The 6,009-nt window shown below is 30.7% G+C and overlaps 1 protein-coding gene across 13 annotated transcripts in view; it reads right to left on the bottom strand.

Moving 5' to 3' along the window:
- Window positions 1–6,009, bottom strand: part of PDZ-GEF (PDZ domain-containing guanine nucleotide exchange factor) — a 621,085-nt gene that overhangs the window by 186,838 nt on the left and 428,238 nt on the right. Inside the window, exon 1 of one of the 13 annotated variants that reach the window (XM_014418013.3) lies at window positions 5,404–5,430. The exons of the other annotated variants lie outside the window; for them this stretch is intronic. The gene's annotated coding sequence lies outside the window, so the exon portion shown is untranslated. Of the gene's footprint in view, window positions 1–5,403; window positions 5,431–6,009 lie in introns of those variants that run through there. 13 annotated transcript variants of the gene reach the window in all.

Here is a 6,009-nt window from a genome sequence, read left to right as displayed (position 1 = left end):
AAGAGATCCCAGCGCATCACTCTCGCCGCATCACTGGTAATGAGGGTTAGTTAATGACGAAAATTATTATAAATAGATTAAAAAAAAATGATATTCACGAATTAATGTATTTTCATTAATAATATTCTTGAATTGAATAAAATAAATATAGAATAAGATATTGTTAACTTCTATTTCAAATGAGCTATTACCAAAATGACAGAGCATTAAGCTGCGTTTTGCGCTAGAACAACTCACACTGGGCTAACCCCAAACAGAATACAGCGGCATCAATCAGGAGAAATTATTCCATTCGGAGAGGGTAATATCTGCCCGCCTGTCGGGGCCCTATCTCAACCCAACCCCACGCCCATCCATCAAGTATATTGCCATCTCTGTTAGAGCAGTAGTGCTTCTACTGTCATGTGCAACTCCACTGTCACGCTAATCTGTCAATACATTACCAAAACTACAACGCGGACTGAAGAAAATTTACAATAACAACAACTCACAAAACAATAATTCACAAAAAGTAGTGTTAATACGTTCTTTCTTATAGCTTAAGGAAGAGAATATTAGTTCCATAATAATTGATGAATGGAATATGGTCCATGTGCGGTCAAAAGAAAACAAACTCAAATAGTAGATAATTATACTATTTTAATGAGCCAACGTTTCGCCCCACGTTGCAGGGCTTCGAAAGGGCTAAAAAAGATTTAAACACTATAGTTACAAAAAGGAAAAAAGAAAAAACATAAGTGTAAAATAACAGGGGTATAAAATGAAAAGTAAGATATAATAAGAAAAATTAAAGTTTAAGACTTTCTTTAATATTTTTTCTCTTATCTATCTGTTACTATTACCCTTTTCATATACTATTTACAACCTTTAATTTTTCTTATTATATCTTACTTTTCATTTTATACCCCTGTTATTTTACACTTATCTTTTTTCTTTTTTCCTTTTTGTAACTATAGTGTTTGTATCTTTTTTAGCCTTGACGAAGCCCTGCAACGTGGGGGGAAACGTTGGTTCAATAAAATAGTATAATTATCTACTATTTGAGTTTTTTTTGTTTTTTTTACCACACCCGGACCATATTCCATTCATCTATACACACGGTCAATCAATAATCTTCCAATAATAATAATTAGAATAGAACAGCCATTTCTTAAGTCAATTCGAGCAGGACAATTTTTTTATATTGTAATGAGATGTAGATAGTTGACCGTAGATTAATGCTTGAAGAAGTTTGTCGGGGGGTGCGGTCAGCAAGGAACAACATAAATAAACAAAACCATATTTATTTATTTTATGCCTTTAACTATATTGTTAATAAATTTCTAATCATTCTGAAATTCTACTTATTCATTATGGTTATCAAATTTTAGGCATAAAATAAATAAATATGGTTTTGTTTATTTATGTTGTTCCTTGCTGACCGCACCCCCCGACAAACTTCTTCAAGTTTTTATATTGTAATTATGAGATTACAGAAGTTTACTCAATAGATCTGGATTGTTAACTACACTAAGCTATTACAATATAAACAATTTCCTGCCAGAATTGAAAAATATACCAACCCTTTACCGTTTCATCACCGTCAGGTAATAAATTTTCTCCCGTACATTTTTTTCCCTTAATTAGTAGAATGTCGGTAACGAACGTTCATCTTGAAATATAGATTGTTTGATGATTCCCACAAGAATAAAAAAATAGTAGCAAAGCTGCAATAATCATTACTGTCAGGATGGTCCTATGAAAGTCTGACCACACCTAAAAGTCTGAAGTACTCGTAAATAACAAAGGTTTCACTGTTTCAGCAACTCAGGCAACATAAGATTGGATAAATACAGAGCTGAAATAGCACAGCTCACACCAACAGTCTAAAAAGAACAAGTATATCACTTCTGGTCGTGTCTACATCGGGAAAAATAATTAACATTATTCTACTATACAACAGTGTCATTGAGTGGTTGATGTCATATCTTCCACATAGGAGCGCGGAATGTACCGCACGGGAGTATTCCACGATGTTGAACAAGCTTTTGATCGAGTCTGGCATCCAGGTCTGCTCTATAAACTTCGTCAATTCCTACCCCCAAAATATTTCCTTATAATCCGCTCCTACCTCACTGATAGAACCTTTAAAGTAAATCATAACCTAGCCTACTCATCTCTCTTTTCTCAGTCCGCCGGTGTTCCTCAAGGTAGTATCTTTACACGGTTCATACAGCTGACATCCCAACCCACCCTAACAACATACGCCGATGACACATGCATACTGTTTGTAAACAACGACCCTATTAATGCACCACAAACTCTGAAGACACAAAACATCCATTAAAGAATGGTGTCAAAACAGGAGAATTAAAAAAAATAAAAGACACGCTCTTAACTTCCCATTCACTACAAAAAAATATTATAAACTGTGATAATCAGACCAATTTGGATATATAGAATTGAGCTCTGGGGCTCTACCAAGCCTTCAAATTCCTCCCGCATTCAACCCTTACAATCCAAAATCCTACGTAAAATCCTCGATGCTCCTAATTACGTTACAAATAAACTCATCCACAAAGACCTTAACACCATATTCGTTGCAGATTTAGCCCAAAACAGATATGCGTCCTTTCATTCCAAACTCCTAACCCATCCTAACCCATTAGTTCTTAATCTCTCATCCTTAACAATCCCTGATAATCCTCTGAGGCGTTTGAAAAGAAGATGGTAACGGGACCTTCTAATTTGAATTAATGCTTGAAGTACAACCAATGGGTGGTTCCATCTCAAGATTTTCATGTGTTTGAAACACTCAACACGTTTAATACACGTTGTAAATTACATTAAATAAATTAAAAAAACAACAACATTAACATCAACATTTTTATAATGTTCACAACACACCTAATATATAATTAGTAATATTTTTTTGTTAATTGAAATTTATAGAACGTGTGCAAATCCGGGGAATATAATGTTGAGGTTTTGTCTCCCATATTCGATATTTTGTATTCGATAATAGCGGAATATAAATGGATATATCAGTTTTTTAAAAATAAATTTGTATCCAAATTTTTAAAAAAACACATACGTATATTAAGCAGATAAGCAAACAAAAAAAAATCATAGGTAATTGGTTCTTTAAAAATAATCACACACATCAGAACTTTAGATATAAGTAAATTATTGATGACAGGATAAAAAAAATTCAATAATATTGAGAAATATCCAGCCAATAATATTTAAAGATATTTTGAATAAATATTACCAATAATTCTGGTATTCATTTTCGTATTAGTGAATAACAATTCATTATCAATATGGAAAGAAAATTAAATTAATTTATTTTAAAAATTCAACAAAATACCAAAGTTTTTCACTTATGAAACATCGATTTTTTCTTTTGTTATCGCTACCTAAGCTTGATATCGATATCAAAGAGAAATATTAGCATGTTTTAATGCCGATATTTGAAATAGCCCAACCGCTTATATGCCATATGGCAAAAGAAGGGCACCAATTACATATGTACGTATTTAGATAAATATTAATAATGTTATTTATCTATTTAATAAAGGAGGAAAGAAAAGAAAATGTTATGTTTATGTTTTGGTCGTCATGTCGTTGCCTTGTTTTACGGTTATCATGAATGTTTTATATATATATATTGATTATGTATGATATGAAATAGGTACTACTATGATTTGATATATTATTTCTCTATAATTACTATTAAATTAATTTGTTAAATACCGATATTTAAATATCCATATTTTAGTACCGATATCGATATCGTATCGATGGAGGTAAAAACATTGAAGTGATTGTGATTGCTCCCTTTTATCGATATGTTTATAAGTTTTAATAGCAATTATTTATTTATTTATTATTTTAAAATTATGCTTTAGTTACTGTTCATTATCTTCGATTAAGTTTTCTTAAAACATTAATTAGCTTTATCCTCTTTTTAATCAAGATAATATAAACCTTATCTTTGGACATTAGGTAGAGTAAGTAACCTCTAATTATACATTAATCACACTATTATAACTAACCAATAGGCTTTAAATATTAAGGAATTAGCTGAAACTCAATTCCAAATGCCCCCGAATTGGAATCGATTTTTTTTTTCAGCTTACTCAGACTTCGGATAGATATTTCCTTTGAATGAGAACAACATTGAGTCAACACAACAAAAACACACGTAAATAATAAAATAACCTAACCGTCTCTTAATAATAAGAGTAAACAATAAAATTATTGTTTATAGTCACATAATTGCCTACAGTCATCGGTTTAATACAAATGCCATTGAACAGAGATCAGTAGAAAAATTGTTTATATAAATGCTGTACTGCTAAAATATCTATAAAAATCTAGAGATAAAACAAAACATGCTCTACTTAACCTAGCTATTTTAACGTTATCTTCAATATTCTAAAAAAATAAATAAATTAATTAAACGAATTGGGAAACTGAGTTTCATTTTTTTTGTAGAACTGTGATAAATATTTAATTTAACAATGTGAAATACAATTGGATAAAATATAAAATATGTGCTTAACCATTTCTACACCCACGATATATTTTAAATAAATTAAATTTTGAGGCCAAAACTATATGTCATCGTTCTTGTTATGATTTATGAAACAAAAAAGAAAAATATCAATATAACATTCTTTATATTCTATTATTTAAAAAAAATAAAAAATAAATTTTATTTAAACAAAGTCTAAGATGTATGGTCAGAGTAGGGCAAAAATTAACTACAGTAGAAACTAATAGCTTAATGAAATTTATAAATCAAAGGTTTATTCATGAATAAGCATCGTAGCCATGGCAATTTTAATTATTAGTTTTAACTAAAGCTAATTTTTTCCAATCTATGTGAGGATGTCTCATTAACAATGTCTCAGCGCTCAATTAAATAACTGTTCTTATAAAGACGAAGACATTTTATTCTGCTAAATTAAGATATTCTACGTAAAATGAGACCGTGAAGAAAATATATCGATATTTCGTTGAGTAATATCGATCAGTTCCGTGGAAAATACAATTTTCACACCTCAAATTAATTTTTAATTCAAGCATTGAGAAAATCTATTGTGTATTAAGAAGCGAAGCATGACAAAAACACTTGATAATAAACAATGATTCCAATATAACTAAAAAATCGAGTTGACAATACAATATCTCATTATTGGACTATCACTGTTAGAATAAGGAGTTTCTTTTAACTAACTGCTAATTAATATGGTACTTTCATATTATATGTAAATACCGTACGATACCACTTGTAAACATGTTCCATGTTACGTATGACACCTTAAGTGCTCCGATATACACACATTCACAGAGCAGACACCCTGAGATAGCAAACACTACAAACACAAATAAGATACAAACTATATACCAACGAACCGAAAGCTATATCCTCTAAAGACGACACGACACAACACCCTCAGGGGCCGAGCACTGACTGAGGTCCCCCCACCGCCGCACCCCCCACCACTTCCCCCCTCCGTCCATCTTGTCTTCTCTTATGTTAATGTAATGATACCATAGCTCCTGCAAGTGTGTGTAAGGGGAGGGAATAACATCCCACCCTATATCATCAACATCCTATCTATAAAAATATTAATTAGATTACTAATTTAATATATTTGATAATTATGAGAGATAGTTGACCGTTGATGACTTATACGAGATGGTTGGGGGGGCGGTCAAAATAAGTTGTTATAATTTATATAATCGTGCCAACGTTTCAGTTACTAGCCTTCATCAGGGCTAATAACTGAACAAGATAACAACCAATGAATACAGAAAATATAAACAGAATGATATAAAGTAAATAATTTTACAGAATGGAATTAATAAAATAAAGTGATGAAAGAAGTGTAAAATAAAATGTATACATAGATAATTGAATAAGTAGGTAAAATAACATAATCAAGGAAATAAAATAAAAATGAAGTTATGTAATATGAATATATAAATATATATGAACAATATATAAACCAAAAATAA

This window comes from Halyomorpha halys, unplaced genomic scaffold, assembly GCF_000696795.3.
Source record: "Halyomorpha halys isolate HHAL.00 unplaced genomic scaffold, Hhal_1.1 Scaffold175.1, whole genome shotgun sequence".
In the NCBI taxonomy this organism is placed as follows: Eukaryota; Metazoa; Arthropoda; class Insecta; order Hemiptera; family Pentatomidae; genus Halyomorpha; species Halyomorpha halys.
Note: the sequence above shows the minus strand (reverse complement) of the source record. Positions and strands in the feature narration are given on the sequence as shown.